The 22,898-nt window shown below is 36.9% G+C and overlaps 1 long non-coding RNA gene across 1 annotated transcript; it reads left to right on the plus strand.

Moving 5' to 3' along the window:
* The first annotated feature begins 358 nt into the window (after nucleotides 1-358).
* Nucleotides 359-2,140, plus strand: LOC145069064 (uncharacterized). Its single transcript, XR_013689257.1, has 2 exons — nucleotides 359-1,495; nucleotides 1,699-2,140. It is a non-coding gene; the product is annotated as an uncharacterized LOC145069064 (long non-coding RNA).
* The last annotated feature ends 20,758 nt before the right edge of the window (nucleotides 2,141-22,898 follow it).

A 22,898-nucleotide genomic window follows, 5' to 3' on the forward strand; every position in this document is an offset into this window, starting at 1 on the left:
CATCACATAATTCGCAATTATGTTGCCAAATAACTTTTTAAATTCTACTCACCACTAGAAAAAAAAAATCAAAATTTTCAAAAATTATGCATTTATTTGTGGTGTGGATCATTTAAAAATCCATTTCGTAATAACAGTAACGCCTATTTACAAAGTAATTAAAAAAAAAGCTGCACTCATCCACATTGACGCACTATGACTTTGATGTCTATCAATCTAACTCTTTGTTAGCGCAATTTAAAATAACCTTTTAAAATATTAGTTATAAACATTCTAAGATATATCCGTTTGCGGAAATTATAAGGTCCTATAAGTTAACATAAGTTAAAAATTTTAACAATCAAAATCTTAGGTCTTGTTTGATTTGTTGCTGACCCAGTTAGATCAGACCTATAATGATATGTTGCATTTGATATCATAATATGTTGCATCTTACTCAACCATAAAGGTCTTACCCAATCATCCAAAAAAAGGCCACTGACTGAAACAGAAAGACTTGTTTCCTTGTTTGCCCTTCTCCTTTGCAGTTCTCAAGCGTTCCTTCATCTTGCCTACCTCCGACATCTGCAAAGAAGAACAAATATCAACACCACTTTTGCCTTCTCTCACCATCGCCTTCATCGTCCCTGTCCAGCGCCGTCGTACCCGCCGGCACCACCTCCTCCTTCTGCCCTCTCAATTGATCTGAGATTATTCTTTAATTTGTGATTATTGCTCTGATTCATCCTCTTTGTGTTCTTGAATTTTGGATTATTGCAATGATTTACGCTCTGTACCACAATCAATTTTTATAAAGTTGGGCTCAAGTCGATTCAAAGTTAGCATCTCTTTGAATGGAATTCAATTTATATTTATACTGTGTAATGTTTCTTTAGTTTGTTATAAACTGATTTTTTATCAAAGAAATGGAAGAATGGTCAAAATAAGGTGATTCTGAATATCTTTGAAAACATCAAGCTTAACTTGATCGGGATTAAGAATGGATAGGGATTTAATAATGATGAGAGAATGAAATGGGAATTCCCATTGAAAAAGATAATGGTTAATCAGATGAATTATCTTTTTATAACTATTTTTAGTTTTTTTTTGTTCTGTTGGAGTTTTTGGATGATGAAGTTACAGGGGAAAAAGAATTTGAAGGTTTTTTTTTTATGTTAATTCTTTCATTGCGGTGGGATCTTTACAGTGACATATTGAATAAACACTTATGGTTATTGATTCGATTTTTTTTGAGAAAAGGGCAGGTTGGTCTTTTTTTTGATTAATTTCAAGATTAGCAAATATATGCCAGGTTTATTCAAAGTACTATGCTCATGGAACACCGCCCCCTGGGTGCGTTCGTGGTGCGGTCTAGACCGCACTCCCTATGCCACATAAGCCACGAACACCACCCCCTGGGTGCGGTCCAGGTGCGGCCTAGGGTGCACTACGGCTTTTGGAGGGAGCGATCCATGGAAGAATTTGATTGGCTAGGCTCATTTGACCGTTGCAAACGGTAAAAAAAAATGAGTTTTTAATTTTTTTTTTCTTTTAAACTTTAACATCTATTTAAACCATTCAACCTTTCACATTTTTTATATCTTTCTACTACATAACCTTTCAAAAAAATGTCTTCGTCCGATTCTTCTGAAGAGTTTGATGTTATGTTCTATGTTGTTGTCGTTGCTGCTACATTTGCGGAACAAACGTATGAAGCAGCATGCGGTAGGGCATCCGACAGTGCTGAACAGAGAACACCAAAATATATTTTTAGAAATTGTGAAGATGCAAACCAACGTTTGATACATGACTACTTTCAAGAAAATGCCACTTTTCAAGGATACTACTTTAGAAGGCGCTTAAGAATGTTCAAACCATTTTACAAACGTATAATCGAAGATGTAATGAGGGAGTGTGATTTTTTCGAGCAACGGCCTGATGCTAGAGGTACATCCGGTTTCACCACTTTTCAAAAACGTACAACTACACTTCGTCAGTTAGCATATGACATCCCTCATGATGCGTTGGCCGAGAGTTTTAGGATGCCAGCTAGGACCGCACGAGATAGTCTACACTATTTTTGCAAAAGTATTATTCAGTTTTATGGTCCAAAATATTTATGTAAGCCTACACGCAATGACATCATGAAATTGCAATCTCATCATGCTAGCATACATGGCTTTCCTGGAATGTTAGGAAGTTTAGATTGTATACATTGGGCATGAGAAAATTGCCCTACCTTACACCATGGTCAATTTACTCGAGGTGATAATGGGCATCCAACGGTCATACTTGAAGTGTTGGCATCACATGATCAGTGGATTTGGCATGCTTTTTTTGGTTCTCCTGGATCCCTCAATGAAATTAACGCTCTTAATCGTTCCCCTATATCTAACAATCTTAATCATTCACCAATATTTAACAACATATACGACAGATCCGTACCGAATTCTTCTTTCCAATTGCGTGGAACACCATATAAATTTGGTTATTATCTAGTTGATGGGATCTATCCTGAGTATGTAGTTTTTGTTAAATCGTTTACGTGTCCGAATGATACTCGTCAGAAAAAATTCAAGAAAACTCAAGAAAGAGCTAGGAAGGATGTCAAGCGGGCTTTTGGAGCTCTCAAGAAACGTCGATTTATATTGAAAAAACCAACAATTTTTTCAGCGAGGAAAAAAATACATGAAGTCATGTATGCTTGTATAATACTGCATAATATGATTATCGAAAATGAAGGAAGAGCAATATGTGAGTATGATGAAGAGGAAACCATTCCCGCGACACAAGCAATAGAAATTGGGGGCAACGAGTACATTGAAAAGAGAGCAGAGGTTCGTTGCAATGAAACATTTCACAATCTTCGTATGGAGTTGGTGGAACACATTTACAGGATGCAATACATTAACCTTAATTTGGATCTGGAGGAGGACTCGGAAGACGAGTTCTCGGACGACTTCATGTAGTGTGTTTATTTTAAATCGTTTAATGTATGTTTTTTTTGAGTTTGCAGGTTTAAAATTTCTAGTGTTTTTTTTTTATTTTAAAGTTTGTAGGATTTTTATTTAGGCAGTGGAATTTAATGTTATTTTTATTTTGAAGTAATGAAATGAATGGTTTTAATTAAAAATATTGTTTTTATTTAATTAAAAAAATAAAATAAAATAAAAAACCAAAGTGTGACACCACAGCTCGGGTGTGGTATAAAACCACACTTTTGTGGTAATGGGTGAGATGGTGCCTACGTGTCGTTGCGGTTTCATGAGGGAGAGCGACACCACTCATTCGAACCTTATAACACAGTTTAATAAACCACGTATTTTGTGACATTCTCAAACTCCGTGCTACTCTAACAGCATCAAACTTTTTAAATTCTACTTACCACTAGAAAAAAATCAAAATTTTCAAAAATTATGCAATTGTTTTTCGTGTGGGTCATTTAAAAATCCATTTCGTAATCATAGTAAGGCCTATTTATAAAAAATAAAAATAAAAAAACGTTGCACTCATCCACATTGACGCAATATGACTTTACGTCTATCTAAGTAACTCTTTGTTAACACAATTTAACATTTTACCATATAGATTCCCTAATTAAATTTTTAAATATTTTTATTGGTTGAAATGTTGTTGTTTTCCGAAAAAGCTGATTATATGTAGTTAATTATAGGTTGACTTTTTTATAAATGTATCAACGGGGTGTCTTATTAGCAATACCTAAAATAAATTAGACAATAAAATGTCTAGTGAAAATACTTTGTGGTGATTTATTATGAGTAGGAAAAACAACAATCTACAAACTCAAATTAAACCTCCAAAAATTATTTGAGAACACTATAAATCAATTTAAGGTTCTTTTGAACCAAAACATCTCAAAATGATAGAGTATTAAGACTCAAACAACCAATGTGTAAGATCCCATGGAAGATCACAAATGAAGAATTAAGAATTAACGTATAATTGATAAGACCCATATTAACGATTAAGCACAAGTTGTATAGATAAAGGAGTAGTATAAAAATATAGAATCATGTGCTTGCTTGCTATAATACTCTCTCTCTCTCTCAAACTAGATTACTCATCTATACAATGAGAGCTCTCTCAACCTATACGAAGTAAACTATACAAGTATATATAGGCAATCACAACCTATAACCCATATCAAATAAGAGAAAGCCTAAGACACCATCCAATGAAGAACTTTGCACCCTAACATTCTCCCCTTCAAAGATTGGAATGGATGACCCAACTTCAATTTCTAAAAAGAGAAACTTTGCGAATTAGACCTCAAGCATGAGAAAATGGAGAAGCAATCAACAAATCCTCAAGTCTTTAATGACATTCTAATCTGGGATCTATAATGCAAGACATTACAATCCAAAGCATCAAAAGGCAACTTAAGTTCCTTGAGTATCCAAAACTCCAAGGTAAATTACCTAAGTCAGAGCCTAAAAGCACATCCTAAAATCTTCATCAAGACCAAACCCTTTATAAAAACAAACCATTTCAGAAAATCAAATTTGAATCACTTCATAATCAACTCCCTCTCAAGGTTAGATCGGTCTTCAATCGTAAATGATCATTCGTCAAATATGAATATCAAAAAACTTTCGATTTCGAATACCTATATCATAATTTCCCCCCTTTTTATAATTGAAACATGATTATAAAACTATAAATGGGAATGGGAAAGTGCTCAGTGTGGATTTGGCAATACAATCTTCCCACTCGATATGTGACAAAAATGAGAAGCATTAAAACCAGAAAACCTAAAAAATATGACAATTTTCATAAACTTGATTTCTTGTACCACTTTGACTTCAAAATGAACAAAATTTGTTTATGTTGCTAGAAATTTTTTTGTAAAAAGAATATTCTTGAAATTCCAAAAAATCTCCAAAAGTTGCAAATATTTAAATGTCTATACGAACCACAACAAACAGTGTGAATCATCCTCTTCCCATCGAATCATAGGCTTCCCATATGAACCACTCACTTACCATCGAAGCATAGGCTTCCTATACAGAATACTCACTTCCCATTGAAGCATAGGCTTCCTATACGAAATACTCACATCCCATTGAACTGTTGTTTTTGTAATCAAACCTTAAACCTCTTCCCATTAAATCTTCGATACCCAATCCTTCGACCTAAAATCCTTCGACCACGATGCTTGATTTTGACCTCTCGATATTTGACCACTCAATATCTAATCAATCGATCTGCTACTCGATATCTAAACACTAGTATTATGGAGCGGATAATGGACGTGGGGATGATAACTGCTTTGCTAAAAAGCTAGTTCTTGAGCAAATCAGCAAATGTGAACAAATGATCAACAAGGTAAACTCTATTCTCGAATCTCTCAATATACCTTTGTCCAGATATGAAACTAAACTAGATAACTTAAGATACACTTTTTCAAGCTTTAGTGACAGTTTAAAAAGAACTCGTTTGACGAACTCTAATCTAACCGGTCGAATCAACAGGGTTTCATCAAAGAGCGAGGAGAGACACATGTGGATAGAGAAGATAGAGTCCAATTTATCTAATTCTAGGGATCAGTTAATTTGCTTGCAACGGGATAATTTCATGCTTTTAAAACAACGTAATATTTTCTGTTTGATTGCGAAAAGGCTTTATTTTAATATTACTCAGTTGCACCTTGATTGTGAGATTGGTGAGAAAATTCACAAAATGATCTTACCATTCCTTAAATTAAAGGAAAATGAAATTGACGCTGATTGTTACCAATGTGAATCCATCATTTCGTGTGATGAAACTTCAAATGCTTACAGTATAGGTCTGGACAAAATTGAATCATACATTACGTCCAAAGACCATAAGAACATGTCAAAGCAGCTTTTTGATGAAAATGACAAAAGGCAGATTAAATCTGATACTATGCCAAAGTTCGACTCATTAGGTGCCAAGTTAAGTTCAGATAATAAAATTAATGTTGAAAATACATCTGAATTTGATGAGGACGGTGATATGAGCGAAATCTATGTCGAGGATGAGTTGACTGTTCGGAATGTGTTAAAAGCGAATCTGAACCTGCGAAAGATCTTATCTCTGAAAATTCTGTTGAAATCGCACGCTTTTCTGAAAATAAATCAAAGATTTTAGAAGAAAAAACAACTGTATTCCCAAAGGTTGAAACTGTGCTTAACCAGGTTTTCGCAACCATGGGTCTAAACAAAAATCAAACTGTTGAATTAACGTCCCTGGTTGATGACGATAACAAAGATGGACGTGACGAGCACTTCTAGTCTGCCCCAATAGACAATGCAGAAGAAACTAAGGGTCTGTCGGAAAAGACTTCTTGGAGATTAAAAGGAAGATACGTAGCAGAACCACTCAATAATCGCTTAAGCTATGAAAAAGGGGAATCCAAGTGGAACCAAGGATGTTCCAAGTGAAAAGTCATCAGTGCAAAACCACACTTCAGTCAGAAAGCGGAAACTTAAGGGTAACATTCACAAGCCATCCGAGCAGTTCGCAGCTTAGAAACGACAAAGGAATGTGAGATACAACTAAAATCTCAAAGAAAGGAAACAGTTTTGGAAATCCAAGAATCCCAACTTTGTTTGAAATGAAAAACTGTCGGATCGAAATGCGAAAGTCGCCACACATGCGAACCCTAGGAGCTCCTCACAAAATCACTCTCGCAATTCACAGGATTCTGAAAGGAGAGTTTTTTAAAAACCTACTTTTTCAAATACCAAGAAGCCTATGGAGAAATCAAAACCTCATCACTCTCAAACCATGAATGCTTCGTCTTATACCAAAACATCGAAAGATGTTAAAGGAAAAGGAAAGCTATTTTCAGATCATAAAGTTCCAATCAAGAAGTCTGAAACTAATTCAAAGAAAGTTGAAAAAGAGTTCATGCAGAATCAAATCAAGAACACACAAAAACAAGCATCTTCAAAAGATACGAACTTGAAAAATAATAGGATAAAAGTTTTTACAATAACAAAGAAAGATAGCACCACATTAATTAAACGCACTTATATGGTTGATCTTGCATTTACTTTTCCTCTTTCTGTAAAAAGGCTCACAAGGACCCAAGCAATTTTGGGTTCCTAAATCTTCTTAATTTCTGCAGGTAATTCGTGACGAGCAGTTTGACATTGAATGACATATCGTCAGTGGTTGCTCGCGTCACATGACAGGTGGAAGGAAGAACTGCGAGAATTTAGAGAACTTAAAGATGGTCGTAATGTGAAGTACGGAAATAACTCTCTTGGAAAGATTAAAGTTTATGGGATGATAACGAACGAAGAGTTTTCAATTCGTAAAGTGGCATACGTAGAGGGCCTGCAACACAATCTCATAAGTGTTTTGCAGTTGGTTGTTGGGACGGGATTAAAAGTATCAATTGACGACGAAGGGTCAGAAATCATAGAAAAGAAGACCAAAGAAGTCCTTCTAAAGTCGAAGCGCAAAGGCGAGATGTATCCATTGAATCTAAATCTGATATGTGGGAAGCCTGCCATCTGCCTACTAACGAAAGCCCACTCAGACGATAGCTGGCTATGGCATAAAAGACTTTTGCACCTTAACTTCAAAGACATCAACAAGCTTGTTCTTGGTGAGCTTGTGCGAGGGCTTCCTCTCCTAAAATACGATAAGGATCATCTATGTGCAACCTACAAATTGGGGAAGCATAGCAGGAAAAGTCATCCAACCATAGTGAATACGAAAGTCATTGAACCACTAGAACTATTATACATCGACTTTTATGGTCCTTCAGCAATTAAAAGCGTTGGTGGCAATAAGTACATTCTTGTTATAGTCGATGATTTTTCACATTTCACTTGGGTGGATTTTCTTAAGCAGAAATCTGATGCAACGCCAAAGCTCAAGGATTTCGTAAACCAGACTGAGTTACAATTGCGAAAGTTGGTTCGCAATGTTCGCCGTGACAATGGTTTAGAATTCAAAAACCAACCGTTTGAATAATTCCTTACTGAGAAAGGCGTATCACACAACTTTTCTGCTTCTTACAATCCACAACATAACGGGGTCGTTGAAAGGCGAAACTGATCCTTGTGCGAAGCTGCGAGAACTATGCTGTCTTTCACAAATCTGCCTCTCTATTTCTGGGCGGATGCAACTGAAACTGCGTGCTTCACCCAAAACTGATATATTCTCAAAAAGTGATTTTCTATCACTCCTTATGAAATAATAATTAACCGCAAGCCTAATGTTAAGTTTTTCCATGTATTTGGTTCTTAGTGTTTTATCTTCAACTCAAAGGAACAACGGAACAAATTCGATGTGAAGGCTAACGAAGATATATTCTTGGGATATTCGCTGATCTCTAAGGAATATAGGGTTCTCAACAAACGATCTAAAAAGATGGAAGAAACCTACAATGTCATGTCCGAAGACAATTACTTGAAGAGGACTCAGACGAATGATAGTCTATTGAAGGGGATCTTTCCTAAACCAAGTCCAACTACGATTCCACTCTCTAATCTTTACGAGGAATTCATGCTACTATTTGATGAGCCAGAGAAGGCTATATCATCTGAATCAAAAGCAGCTGACAACAAGGTCGATGAATTAAAGAAAATAATTGACGACGTTGCAAAAGATATACACAAAGAACCACCAAGTGCGAATGAACCTCATGACACGAACACTACATTCTAGGGGGAAAGTTCTGAATCAACTTCCAATGCAAGTTTTCAGGGGGAGCACTCTACTCCATAAAAGACCCATGAAAGTCCACTCTAGGGGGAGAATCCGACACCTGAAGAAGAGACATCCACATCATTCGAGGGGGTGAAAGATAATACAAATGATGATTTGGATATACAGTCAGAATTTGTGGACATAAATGTTGAATTGGATCCATCTTATGATCCTAATTATCCTCTTCTTACTAAATGGACTAGAGATCATCCAAAGACGCAGGTTATAGGCGAATCGTCTTTAGGAGTTCTTACAAGAGCACAACAAAAGGCAAAGCAAACTGCTTTATTCTCCAAAGTGGAATATTGCATGTTTAATTCGTTGATCACCAAAGTTGAACCAAAAAATGTTTAGATTGCTCTAGACCATTTGGACTGGGTACAATTGATGCAAAAGGAGATCAATGAATTCGAACGAAACAAAGTCTGGAGACTGATTCCTACTCCAAAGGATGCATCTGTTGTAGGGTTAAAGTGGGTGTTTCGCAACAAGCTTGATAAAGAGGGAAACGTTATACGAAACAAAGCGCGACTAGTTGTAAAGGGGTATTGTCAAGAAGAAGGCATTGACTACGAAGAGAGCTTCGCACCTATTCCTAGGCTAGAATCTGTTCGCATCTTTCTGGATTATGCAACACATAAGAGTTTTGAGGTTTATCAAATGGACGTCAAATGTGCCTTTTTGAATGGATAGCTAGATGAGACAATTTATGTCGAGCAACCACCAGGCTTTATAAACGAGAAGTATCCCAACGACTGCTATATTCTGGACAAAGCGGTCTATGGTCTAAAGCAAGCTCCAAGAGCCTGGTATGAAACTCTAATGCGCTTTCTAAAACATGCAAAATTTAAATAGGGATCGGTTGACCCAACCTTTTTTTCTTTCGCAAGAAAGATGGTGACCACTTGATGATCGTCCAAATTTATGTTGATGACATCATCTTCGGATCTACTAACCCCAGCTTAACAGCTGAATTATGAAAGTTGATGGAAACTAAATTTGAGATGAGCTCCATGGGTCTATTTAACTTTTTCCTTGGTTTGAACATAAGACAGAGTCAAGAAGGTATCTTTATCAACCAGGAGGCCTACACAAAGACCTTGCTCGCTAAGTTTGGCATGGTGGGAGACTCAAAAATGATGGTTCCAATGGCATTCAGGACGAAACTAACACCATCTCTGGAAAAACTAACTGTTGATATGACCCTTTATCGTTAGATGATAGGATCATTGACGTATTTGATAGCCAGTCGACCATACATTATGTTTTCAGTTTGTTATTGTGTTAGGTTCCAAGCGAATCCTCGCAAACCCCAAATGGTAATGGACAAGAACATTTTCAGGTACTTAAAACGAACCTCCTCACTGGGCATATGGTATCCATCAAGCTTAGGTTTCTCCGTACAAGCTTTTTCTGAAGCTGATCTGGGAGGGTGCGGCCTGGATAGAAAGAGTACAATGGGAGGATGCCAATTTTTGGATGGCAAGCTCGCGAGTTGGTAATCGAAAAAGCAAACTTGTGTATCCCTCTCAACAGCTAAAGCAGATTACATTGTTGCTGCCTCCTGCACTTCACAGGTCATTTGGATTCAAAGCCAACTTCATGACTATGGCATTAAGATGAAGCGAATCCCTTTATATTGCGACTCTGAAAGTGCCATTCACATTTTTCATAACCCAATACAACACTCAAAGACGAAACACATTGCGCCTGACGTATCATTTCATCAATGATCACGTGGAAGATGGTAAAGTTGAGATACATTTTGTAAGATCTGCTGATCAGTTGGCAGACATCTTCACGGAAGCCTTACCTGAACCTACCTTCAACCGTATTCTTCAAGGATTGGGAATGATAGAAGCTGAGTCAGTTCTGAAACCACTTTCACATAAATAGAAATTTTAGTAACTTGCGAATTGGTGCGAACACTCGTAGTAGTTCGCAGTCATCATTTGTCCTACGAATGGATGCGAACGCTCGCAATGGTTCGCAGTTTACTATTCATTTATGGTTCAGAGCTTCGTGTATCCTTGTGCTTGTTGTATATTTCTATTTTTATTTTCTTTTCAGAATATCAAAATATAAAAACATTTTACCTTTTTTTGTTTTTATTCCTTTTTTAGAAAAATCAAAAATCCAATATATATATATATATATATATATATATATATATATATATATATATATATATATATATATATTACTTCTTTCTGTTTTTATTTCTTTTTCAAAAAAAAAAAAACTCAAAATTCAAAAATATTTTTTTTTCTTTTTTTTTTCTTATTTCTTTCATTAGTTAAATGTGCAGATTTGAAGGCAAATTCTCTACTTTTCAATCACGAATGATGGGGCAAGTATAAATTTCTTTATCTATGAACTAGCTAAGTGTCCCTAGAAGCATGCTCCTGCGTGTTGTCTGAAGCCTCCTAGACTCTATGTTGAAGCCTTAATGAATCGATAATACCAATCGTTTCTTTCAAATTAGGCTGGGAATTCACATAACTCATGAGCTACCTCATTCTTCTCATATTGAGTAAAGAGTTAGTTGCTTGGTCACTTTCGCATAGCAGAGGTACACTATTTTATTTGGAACCACCTCATACTTTTCTCAACTACTTTCGCATTCACCAATGTATCCCTTGAGACTCTCAGATATTACCACTGAGGTTTATGGTTACACAATTTCTATGTTTATGATCTTCAATTCGTTATCACCACGAATTGAGTGAAACCTAAAATCCAACACACTTATACGAATTGGCGGTGAACAATATACATGTTCTAGACTATTCACCAAGGAATTAACAAAACTCCACTTTCATTGTATGTACCAAGAAATCTCTTTTTCTTTTGCGAGATCTTAATGAAATGTTCTAGACCTAAGACATTTCTTCCCAATAGATCCAGTTTTTATTTTTTTGAGATTTCAAAGCAAATCCATGTCACTCAAAATAATTCCAAAGCGTACTTGTTCAATTGACTACACTGGTTAAACAAGTACTCTATTCGAACGTTCGGGCTTATATCAAGTTTCAGTGTTTTATTGGAGCATTAGCCACCCCATTGAGCCTGAAGAAAATATGCATTTCACTGTTTCTTATCAAACAGCTGATCGTAATTCAACGAGAAACCACATAGACACTTGTTGGTCTCTCTTGACTTTGAAGGAAGACATCTATGCCCAAGATCTAACTGTTTCGTGTCTTAACTGACATCACTAGAATCCCTTAGAATTTGTTGATTTATTTATTTATCTTTGGCACACTCTTGCAAGAAGATCGCTATGATTTTCCAAAGTCTAAGTTCATGGTATTCATTTGAAATGACACCTACTATTACGCCGTCTGACACCTTTTTTAGAAGTAACAGCTGTCAAATTGCGCTTTTTCAGGCGACGTTTCAAAGATTAGAACGCAACCGTTGTTTAATTGTTCTCTCTCTCCTGGCTAAGGGTATAAAAGGTTTTTTCAACGATTCATTCTTACCATTGTTAAACAATTTCAAAAACCCTCAAGCGATTATTCTCTCTATTGTTCATCTCCTTCTCCAAAAAGCATCAATGGCAGCATCATCTTCCATTCAAGAACAATCAGCACAATCATAGTTTCTTAACATCAAGCCAAATCATAGTTTCCCATCATCGAGTGTTTGAAGTACTCCACTCCGGTGCAAGCTTTGGATTAAAATGGAGAATGTTCCTATGTCGCTTTTATCAAAGGCTTATTCATCTGCATGCTACATCAAGGAAGAACAAATAATTGCCTTCGAGATTCACGACAAGAAGACCTCCATATCCAAAACTAGGTTTTGTTCTTTGTTATGGCTTGCTCTACGTGATGATATGGTGGATCCTGAATCAGTCTCTAACTCTTCCATTATAGAGACGTTCTACCAAATGGGGCACAAAGAAACCCTAACCACTATTTCAAAGGTCAAAAAACCTAATCTTCCTACTTAATGGAACTATCTCTTTACCTTGTTATTTAATGCCTTTTCTGAAAGGGTAATTGGTTCAGATTGCGCTAGAAAATTATTCTTGACCCTCATATATGATATCTACACTGGAGTTGACATTGATTTTGGTGCGGTTCTTTGGGCACAATTGGTCCAAAGCACCCATTCCACAACTCGACATAGTGAAATCTCATGTGCTCGATTCTAGACAATCATTGTTCAGAGGGCTATTGAGAAGCACAAGATTCCTGTGATGGAAGACTCCTTAATGACCTCTATTGCAATCTTTCACATGATGAACATCATTGTTGTTGAATACTCCAAATTCTCGTTCATGGGCTCCATACCTGACGCAATGTTTTGCAGTGTGCCAGCTGCAAGAAAAATCCTTGAAGAATACCGAAAACTTCCATCCCCAAGCACTTGTCCCTTCACACCTGAGATGTGAAGCATCGTTGATGCAATAGACAAACCAAAGAAGGGAGTTAACAAACGTACTGCGAAGACGGTTCCCTTCGAGCCAGCCCAACCACCGAAAATGAAACGAGTTAAGAAGCCAACTCGCAAACCCATATCTCCTACTCCTAGTGCAGATGAAGGAGGTTGTTCGCAACGAAGATGAGGACATTGCTCAGAGTTCACAACCACCTGTCTCTACGAACCCTGAGGTATAATTTTCCACTGCTTTCTTCCAAACACCTCCTCCATCTCCCAATCCTTCTAAAGTACCTATCACTATCGCACCGTGTCCACCACCTGTTAGTTCGTAAGTTCAAACCACTCTTGCTCATTCCAATCCTTTGTTCACGGACTTTACTGCCACCACCACTACTAGGAACATGACCAATGAACCTCCTGTCACTATCAACGCATCTGATGTGGGGGTAGAGGCGTCAGGTTTCACTTCTGGTCATTCAACACCTCCTATTTCTCCTCTGAGACAAGGTGATTCAGAAACATTTTTCAAAGGTGTTAGTTTTGGTTCTGAATCCTTTCAATACAGTTCCTTCAGAGTTCAGGAGGATAGTGATGATGACGCCCCTATAACTCATCGACAGTTCAAGACTATCAACAAAAAGCTAAATTCGTTGATCAGTTTTTCTCAAGATTCATCAAATTATGTTTATTCTAAGGCAGCGGTTGAAGCCTTTTTCCAGTCAATGACAAAAGAGCATCAGGCAAATCTGAACAAGGCAAATCAAGCGATTTTTGATTCTACTGTTATGTGCAAAGAAGTGACTGAAAAGTTCAAAAAACTCATCTCTGAAGCTCAGACCTTTATGTTGACCTTACAGAAATCTAGCGAGTCAAATACTTCTAAGGAAAATGAGGAGATTGTGGGTCTTCACACCTCACTGTGAAAAGAAAAAGAAGCTCTTGTGCAGGTTCGCACTGATCTGCAAATGGATAACACTGAGTTTCGGACCTCAATCTCTACAAAAATTAATAAGCTTCATGAAGATCTGGTAGTTGAAACCTAAATTATGGACGAACTTGCTGCCAAAACAATGAAAGTCCAAGTTCAAGCTGCCAAACTCGCCCTAGCAAACAAAGAAATTAAGGAACTTCAGTCTGAACGAGCTGTAATTAAGAGATGTGTCAGCGATGTTAATGCTTTACTCTCCAATCTTCTTGATACTCATGATCCTATACATCCAATCTCCATTTGAAGGCGTTTGGCTGAAAATTTTCGTCCTGCTCTTGCCATGATTAATCGAATTGAAGGTGTTTCGGAGTCTACCGTCATTCCAGAACAAGGGGGAGAATCATCGAAATAACCACCTCAACAAACTCCGAAGACCAATACTGGTGCATCTGGTCATGATGAGAAAAATCTGAAAGTCTTCAATGAAGCAAATGATAATGTAGCTTCGAGTTCCATAGGCAAAGAAAAACTGGTAAACAACGATGATGAAGAAGAAAGTGAAGTTGATAAGCTAAAGAGAAAGGCTCGTGATGAAGTACTAGATGAAAATGCTTGCATTGTGAGAGAAGTCGAAGAAAAGGAGCGAGCACAACGTGAAACTCAAGTCACTTTGGAAAGTCAAAAGACTTTGTTTCCACCATGGACCTTGGAGCGGATGATCAGTGAGGCTATTGAAAATCCTAGCATGCATTGGTTGGAACCTGTAACCTCTTTTGATCTGGAGAATTCATAGGATTCTCAGTTCGACATGCCTATCACTCTAAGAGCATTTATCTTTCGCAGTTTTGAAGTGATTGTGAATGCTCCTGCATCAGATGAGAACGTTGATAAATCTTTGATGGAGTTTTACTTATCCCATGCCAAGCCTCAGTACCTCACTTGGAGTGCACAAAAGATTACTGCTGTGAAGGTCATAGGGCTAGTTGAAATAAGGATCTTCGTGAATATCAAATTCAAAACAACAAGAGGATCCAAAAGTGTTCTCGTGTTTTCCTTGGCTGATCTGCCGTGTCTAAATCCCTATGATTGAATCATTTTATTTCATTTCCTTCTGAGAGATGAAAAGAAGTATGAACTCGTTCTAGTGCATTTAAAGCGAATTGTAACTTCATACATTTATGAAGTGGCGACCTTTGACATTGAAATTGCCACAGTTCTGAAGAGGAAACCCACTACTCCCCTTACTAGCAAGAAGAAAGACATTAATAAGATGCAGATGGGTAAGATTGAAAAGGATAAATGGACCGTAATGTTTCATCGTGGTCCAGTAGGTAACGTACAAAATTTCCTCTTCACATTTCCTGATAAGCATTTGTTCTCTACAACTTGCTTGGAGTTTATTTTGGATAAACAGGTCATGTCAACTGAATGACAAAGCTGCGAAGAATAATTACTCTGATATGCTAAGATGGTACATAGAGTTTCACATGCATCTTCTTGTAGTCATCCCCAAGCTCTTCAAGACTACAAAGAAGACGTAGCAGTGAAGAGCCTCCCGCCTCAATTGACGCAAAGGGGGAGATTGTTGGGAATTAGTGTTGCATCGTTGTGTTTTATTAAATAGTCCATTCATGTAAACGGGTTTGGGCTTGTCCACCCATCATTTATTATTAGGGTTATAGTATTTAAGGTGCTTGCATACACCGTGTTTTGTAATCTTGGAAATAGCCTTGTAACCCTACACGCCTCTACAGTAACAATTCTTCATCGAGTTCTTCTGAGGCGTGACTTTGAATCATTAAGCATATTTTTGATCCATTCTTGTGTTCTTGTTTTCTATTACCTGTTTGAATCTTTCGATCTTTAGAGATTTTATCTCAACGCTTACATACATGTTCATCGACCTACTCGACGAGTTGGTTGCCCCAACTCATCGTGTAGAGGCGGGTTATCCGCGTAGATTATTGAACCTACTCGACGAGTCGGAGGACCTTGAATCGACGAGTAGGATCTAAAAAATGAAACCTTAATTTCCAGCGTTCTACACCCTATTTGAAGGGTCATTAGCCTTCACAAGCCTCCCTTACCGTCCTCCTTGAGCTTACAAAACCCTAATCTCGATTTTACTCCATTTTGTGTGATAAGAAGCTTGGAAGGTGTATTTGTTGAGAAGACTTGAAGTCTAAGGTGATAGGAACAAGGAGTAAATTTTTGATCCGATTTCTACTTCATCTTGGCATCATCTGGAAGGTAACAAGTTGTTACCTTGACTTCTCTCTAGCTAGATCTCTCCATGCTTAGGTTTAGGGCTATTTCTTGGTTGTTATGGAGTTATTTCACGTATCGGCCATGATCTGAAGTTGTAAATTCAGATCTGGACTCCTCTAGTTCCCAATTTCATAAAGTTATCAACTTTATCTCTTATTGACCTCTTACCATGCCCTAAACCTCATTTAAGACTTGGTTTTGGTGTTCTAATCCTTTAAGACCTTGCATGCACGTATAGTTTGCAACTTTACATGGAATTTGTGCCTTAGGAAGCTAGATCTACAATTTGGAGCTTTGGTTAGCTTAAAAACGTTTGAATGAGAAATGGACTGAAGGGACTCAACGATTTGCAGGGTGAACTCGATGAGCCCGATGAAGATTGGTCGTTGTTGGTTCTGCATGAACTCGACGATTAAGTTAGGGTTTTTCCAATTTTTGGACACGCATAGACTCGATGAGTTGTCTGGAAACTCGGCGAGTCAACTAGGGTTTTCACGGTTACTCAAGCTCTAGAAGGACTCGACGACTCAGTGAACTGCACTCGACGAGTTGGGTCAACATGGACTGTTGACCTTGACTGTTAACTTTGATATTGACTAAGGGTTGACGAGTTTGACTGCTGGGGGTATTTTAGTAGATTGAGAATTTATGGAAGTGGTCCTATGATGATTATAGGTGGTGGAGTTTGTGGCTGTGATTCGAGACTTTGATCTTAGCACTACAGTTCGACATTGTGAGGTGAGTTCTCCTCACTATATCAACAGGTTCTAAGGCACCAATACCGACCCTTTTCGGATTTGTATCCGGGTTTATTTCACGATATTCTTTATGATTTGTATCCTAGTTATAAGATGGTTGCTATGTTAGTGGTCTATTAGATCGGTATCCTAGTTATATGATTATGCTATGTTAGTGATCTGTTAGACCGATATCCTGGTTATTGGATGGTTGCTATGTTAGTGATCGGGTAGATCGATATCCCAGTTATAGGATGGTTGTCATGTTAGTGATCTGTTAGATCTGTATGACTATCTGTACATGCTAGCTAGCGTATGATATTTATGTGCACATGTTTGTTGATTGGGGTTTGGATTGAGGTGGACATGCTTTGTGCTTAGCCAACATACCCAGGGTGGACTGGATGGAATGCAGACCCCGGATGTCATACTAGTTAGACCGAAGGCCCGATGAGCGGTATGGATAGGCTGAAGGCCCTAAGAAGCGGTCCAGACGTGTCAAAGGCTCGGAGAGCGGTCCAGATAGACTGAAGGCATGCGAGGTGGTCCAGTCAGGCTGATGGCTCATTATGCATGTTGTTTGTTTATATGATATGAATATGGTAGTATGACATTGGTATTTTGGGGGAATTCACTAAGCTTCGGGCTTACAATTGTTGATTTTGTTTCAGGTACTTCTGATGATCGCAGGGAGGCGAAGGCGTGATCTTACACCTCCTTATGTTTTATGATTTGATTCTGGGATACTCTGACACTATACCATTTTGAAAACAACTTTGGCATATTTTTATGGATGTTACAACATCACAACAAGTGATGCATCAAAACAAGCGACTTGGTTGAAGAACTTAATTGGTGGTATCAGAGTTGTCCTGACCATTCAAGAGCCAATGGAAAATTTTTGTGATAATAAAGGACATTTTATTTGACCAATGAACCCAAGGATCATGGTAGATATAAGAATATTGACAGAAAGTACCATTACATCAGACATAGTTTTGAAAATGGTTATCTTCTGGTGAAGAGAGTGTCTTCAGATAATCCTACAGATCCTTTCACAAAGGCTCTTAGTAGGGTTAAGCATAACCAACATGCTAGTTAGCATAGGCTTAAGATATGATATTAGTTTTAGTAGTTAGTTGATAGTTTGAAACTTGTAAGAAAATAAATGTAATTGATTTTGGTGAATAAACAATAGAGATTATTTATGAGTATAGTTACTGCCATTTTCAATTGCTTATTCTTTTGCTTTGTTTTGCTTCGTTTTACTTCCTGGATGATTTGATTTTTCGAAACTCCATAGTTTCTCAAACTTTTTTAAGTAAGTAGTAAATCAAGACTATCATGAATTGAATTTTATATTGTCTATGGCAGTTAGACATTGTAATAAGATTGTTACAGGCTTCATGAGTACTTAGAAAATGAGGATTTTGAGTATTGGATAAACCCACACTCAGAGAATTACTTCATGAATTATATCACGAGTAATTCTGGGATGATAATATCTTTTATTTATAAAACGGAGATATATGAGTTTTAATTTACAAGTCGGTTCTACATGCGTATTATGAAAACGCATCAGTAATATGATGTTATAAAACATAGCTTCATGCACAATTTGGTTAATAAAAGATACAAGCATGTAAGTCAAAGTTTATTCATTCCTTTTCCATAATGGGAAAACAGATACCTTTGGGCACCTTTGTGATTTGGTGTTAACATTATAGTGGTGGCCCAACCAGGACTGAATTGATGTGTTCAGTGAGTAGTCTAATGTGGTCATCACAAATCAGGAAATCGGGAAACATGATTTTGGACAAGAGATCGATTGTAATCAATGTATCATGTCCATAAGATATTTTCAAGAATGAAGGAATATTTGATCACTTATCTTAGGGTCGATGTCTAATCAGATCGGAGTCTGGTAGTTTCTTTGGAAAGCACACTTTGTTGTTTAATTTAGAAGTTACACTTGCAATTATAGTTATAGACTTATCCAATTAGGAGACTTGTGGATTAGGTGTCTAAGCTAATAACTAAATTGGTATATACTTAAATTAAAAGAAAAGTCGTTTTTGGGTTTTCCTCAAAACTAGTAATTAACGGAATGACTTTTGGAGATAGTGGTTGATTTATTGATTTATTATATGATTAATAAATAGAAATAAATAGTTTAATAATATATTATGAGATTAATATATTAACTATAAGTAGTATTATTTAATTAATAACTAATCAGAAATTAATTTGAATTAATTAAAAGTGCAATGACATAAGTTGTAATTGTTCAATAGTTGAACAATAGAGATTCTAGATCCTTCCTAGGGGAACAAAATTTAGGAGTCTCCTAGGGTTTTTAGAATGTTCCATATGGATAATAAGGAAACTAGATAAAGGTAGATTTGAAATAATATTATTTTATTTCAACTTATGGTTTCTAGGGTTTTCCTATCAGCTATAATTAGGACCTACCGGGTTCCAAATTTTCATCCAAGCCCACACTTATACAAGAGGAGCCGTAATTCTGCTCCTCTCTTTTATCTGCTCTCAAGTCTTCTATTGCTAGTGTTTGGGTACAACACATTAGAGACATCAAGGTTTTGATATTTGATTTCCATGAAAATTGAAAAGGGAATTATTGATTATTTACAATAATAATGAATGAGGTATGTAAACCCTAATCCTTGTAATTTTGATTATAGTAGGCTTGCCTTATGGTTTATGATGTTCAACTGTTTATTCCTTTCAATAGTGAAAAAAACTTCCATTTAAGTAGCATCTGATGCCCTTAACTTATATTTCTTTCTTATACTATAGGTCGGGTCATTATTGGAAATAAATCATCTATATAATTTAGTTTATTTGTTTTCTATATTTACTTTTAGATACCTTATATATCTCCCTATATTATTGTATATAAGTGTGATTAGTAAAATCTATAAAATTGCTGGGAACATTTATCCCATCTTACATGGTATCAGCCTAAAAATAACGATCCCTAATTTCTTCTCGCTGCTTCTTCCTCTCGCTATGTCTTCTTCTTTAGAAACCCCGTTCTCTCTAAAAACCCTTTTTCATATGCTCACTATCAAGTTGACATCCAACAATTACCTTATGTGGCGAAATCAAATCACCCCTCTTCTCAGTCATCAGAAGTGGATGTCTCATGTCGATGGCTCCTCTTCCATTCCGCCACCCAAAATCCTTGTTGACGGTAAAGAAATCTCGAATCTAGCCCATAAAGCTTGGATCGATGTTGACCAGAAGGTCCTCTTAATCCTTCACTCTTCTCTGTCCGAAGAATCAATGGCAGAGGTGTTAGTTCTTTCTCCCCCTCGCGGAGTTTGGACAGCCCTGGAATCCGCACATAGTCATGATTGTCAAGAACGGTCACAAAACCTCAAGGATTCTCTGCGCCAGCTTAAAAAGGGTATCCTTTCTGTCTCTGAATATGCTAAAAAATTCAAATCTATTTGTGATAAATTACAGGCTATTGGGCAATCGGTTCCTGAAACTGATAAAAGCCACTGGTTCTTGTGTGGCTTGGGACCTACCTTTAAAACTTTTTCAACTGCCCATAGGGCCCTTCCTGTACGCCGAAGTTTTTGTTCCCTTGTGACTCAAGCTAAAGTTCATGAGATGTTTATCTCATCGTTACATGAACCGAATCCATCTCATGTTGCTTTTAATTCCTCTCGTGGGAGAGGTTGATCTGGGCAGTCTAGTAATCGAGGTGGCTCCTCTTCCCGTGGCAGGGGGAGGTTTGGTCGTCGACCTCCTCATTGTCAGTTATGTCGGCATGATGATCACTATGCAAGTGCTTGTCCTGATCTTAGAAATTATGCTCAACAATCTCCATATTCGGTTGCAAATCTTGTTTAGGCTTTCAATGCAAATTGCAACATAAATGAGTCGCCTCCGGATTGGTGTGTTGATTCTGGAGCAACGGCTCACATGGCTCCATCTTCGACAGGATTTGATTCCTCGGTTCCCTATCATGGCAAAGACAAGGTGGCTTTTGGCAATGGTAATATACTTCCCATCTCTCATATTGGTACTTTCTCACTTGCCCCAAATTTAAAATTACGAGATGTTCTCATTGTCCCTCATATCAAAATGAAGCTAGTCTCTGTCAGCAAATTAACTAATGACTACCCGGTGATGTTTTATTTTTTTGGTCATCTTTTGCTATTCAAGGCACCCTTCACAAAACAATTTTGGCGATAGGCAAGCATAAGGATGGCTTATATGTCTTGGATCCAACATCTCAAGGATTGGTGGCATCAGTGATTTCTTCTAATATTGCTTCTTTTGATTTATGGTATAAAAGACTTGGTCATGTTGCTTACAACATTATTTCTCTTCTTAATACAAATGGATGTTTACGTGTTACTTCTGTTTTGCCAAGTCCAAATTGTTGGGAACATTTATCCCATCTTACAATCATGCTATTCATCATAAATTTTCCTTTTGGTCAGAATCGACCCGCGTTGAACCAAAAAACCTGAAAATCGGAAAGAATAGTGAAACCGGAAACCAGACCGGTATGCTTTGGTTCCAGGTATGAAACCGGGCAAAATGGGTTAAAACCCAAAAGTCCAAAGGCTGTAGGGTGGAACCGGTTTCAGGTTTTAGAACCGGAAAAATCGAAAAACCAGAAATCAAGGGGTTGTTTTGTCTTACATTTGTAATAAGGGGCTGTTTTCGTACTTTTGTAACGTGTTCCAGCCATGGGAAGGCTGTTGCCCATCTCTTTCTGATGCGTTTCCCACAAATAAACTGGCTATGGAAGTGATTTAAGGTTTGTGCCATAAACGGGATTGAAAGGGCTGATGTTAATTTCATGATGATTTCTGTTCATTGCTGGTTTCTTTTGTGTTTGGCTCTGGTATGTAGTTCATGAAGATGTAAAAAAAAAGGAGTAATCTTTTTGTAGTTCTCTGATGTGAATATGACATGAATGGGGACGTGAAAACTCGTACATATTATGAACAGAAGGAGGGGATGTTCAATACACATGCATAAGGCTAAGTTACGAACTCGGTTTTATTATGGTTCTTTTTCTAATACATAGTTTGCCCGGTATATCTGATGAGCTTAAACCCTAAAATCCCGATACCCAGAAAATGGTACTGGTTCTGGCCCGGGTTCCAGTTACACATCTCATCCCTAACCACAAACAATGATTTTTTCTTATAAATTAACAAATAGTTAATGGTTTTCAATAATTAATATTCATTTGCTGTTTTGTTTCGATTCATTTGCTTTACGTTTCTTCTTGTTCAATTTTTGTTTTGTACGTCATGTCCATTTGTATGCATGTGTGTCTGGGTAGGAATGAGACAAATAATCAGATAAAACCAATAATTATCATAACCACCTAATTATTTTCAATTATTGAAACATATAATACTAAGTTGTTATGATACTTATGTAGAAAAGCTTAATGTGTAAGCTAATACATATGTTTTCATTGATAATATATATAATAATTAAAATGTTTTAAATATGAAAAAATTAAAGTAAAATTGCGGACAAAAATATATTGGGTATACATATGTATAGTTTATTTATAAACAATGAGAAATGGTATCTAAGTTACTATGTTGTTACTTAGTTTTATCAACCACAACATATCTTTCACACGAGTGCTTTTTTTTTTTTTTTTTTTTTTTTTTTTTTTTTTTTTTTTTTACGTTTTTGAAATATAAAAAGTATTTTAGATATATGACGATCATGTGAACATAAAAACATATTGTTAATCTGCAAATTATTGTAGAAGACTGATATTAGACTTTGTTAACTGACTGTTATGTCCATACTCATGGGATGCAGTTTTCCATTGGCCTACGCCATGTAGTGCAAATTGTCAACTACAAGATTCC

Source organism: Lactuca serriola, chromosome 8 (genome assembly GCF_051521515.1).
Source record: "Lactuca serriola cultivar US96UC23 chromosome 8, Lser_US96UC23_V15, whole genome shotgun sequence".
NCBI classification, from domain to species: Eukaryota; Viridiplantae; Streptophyta; class Magnoliopsida; order Asterales; family Asteraceae; genus Lactuca; species Lactuca serriola.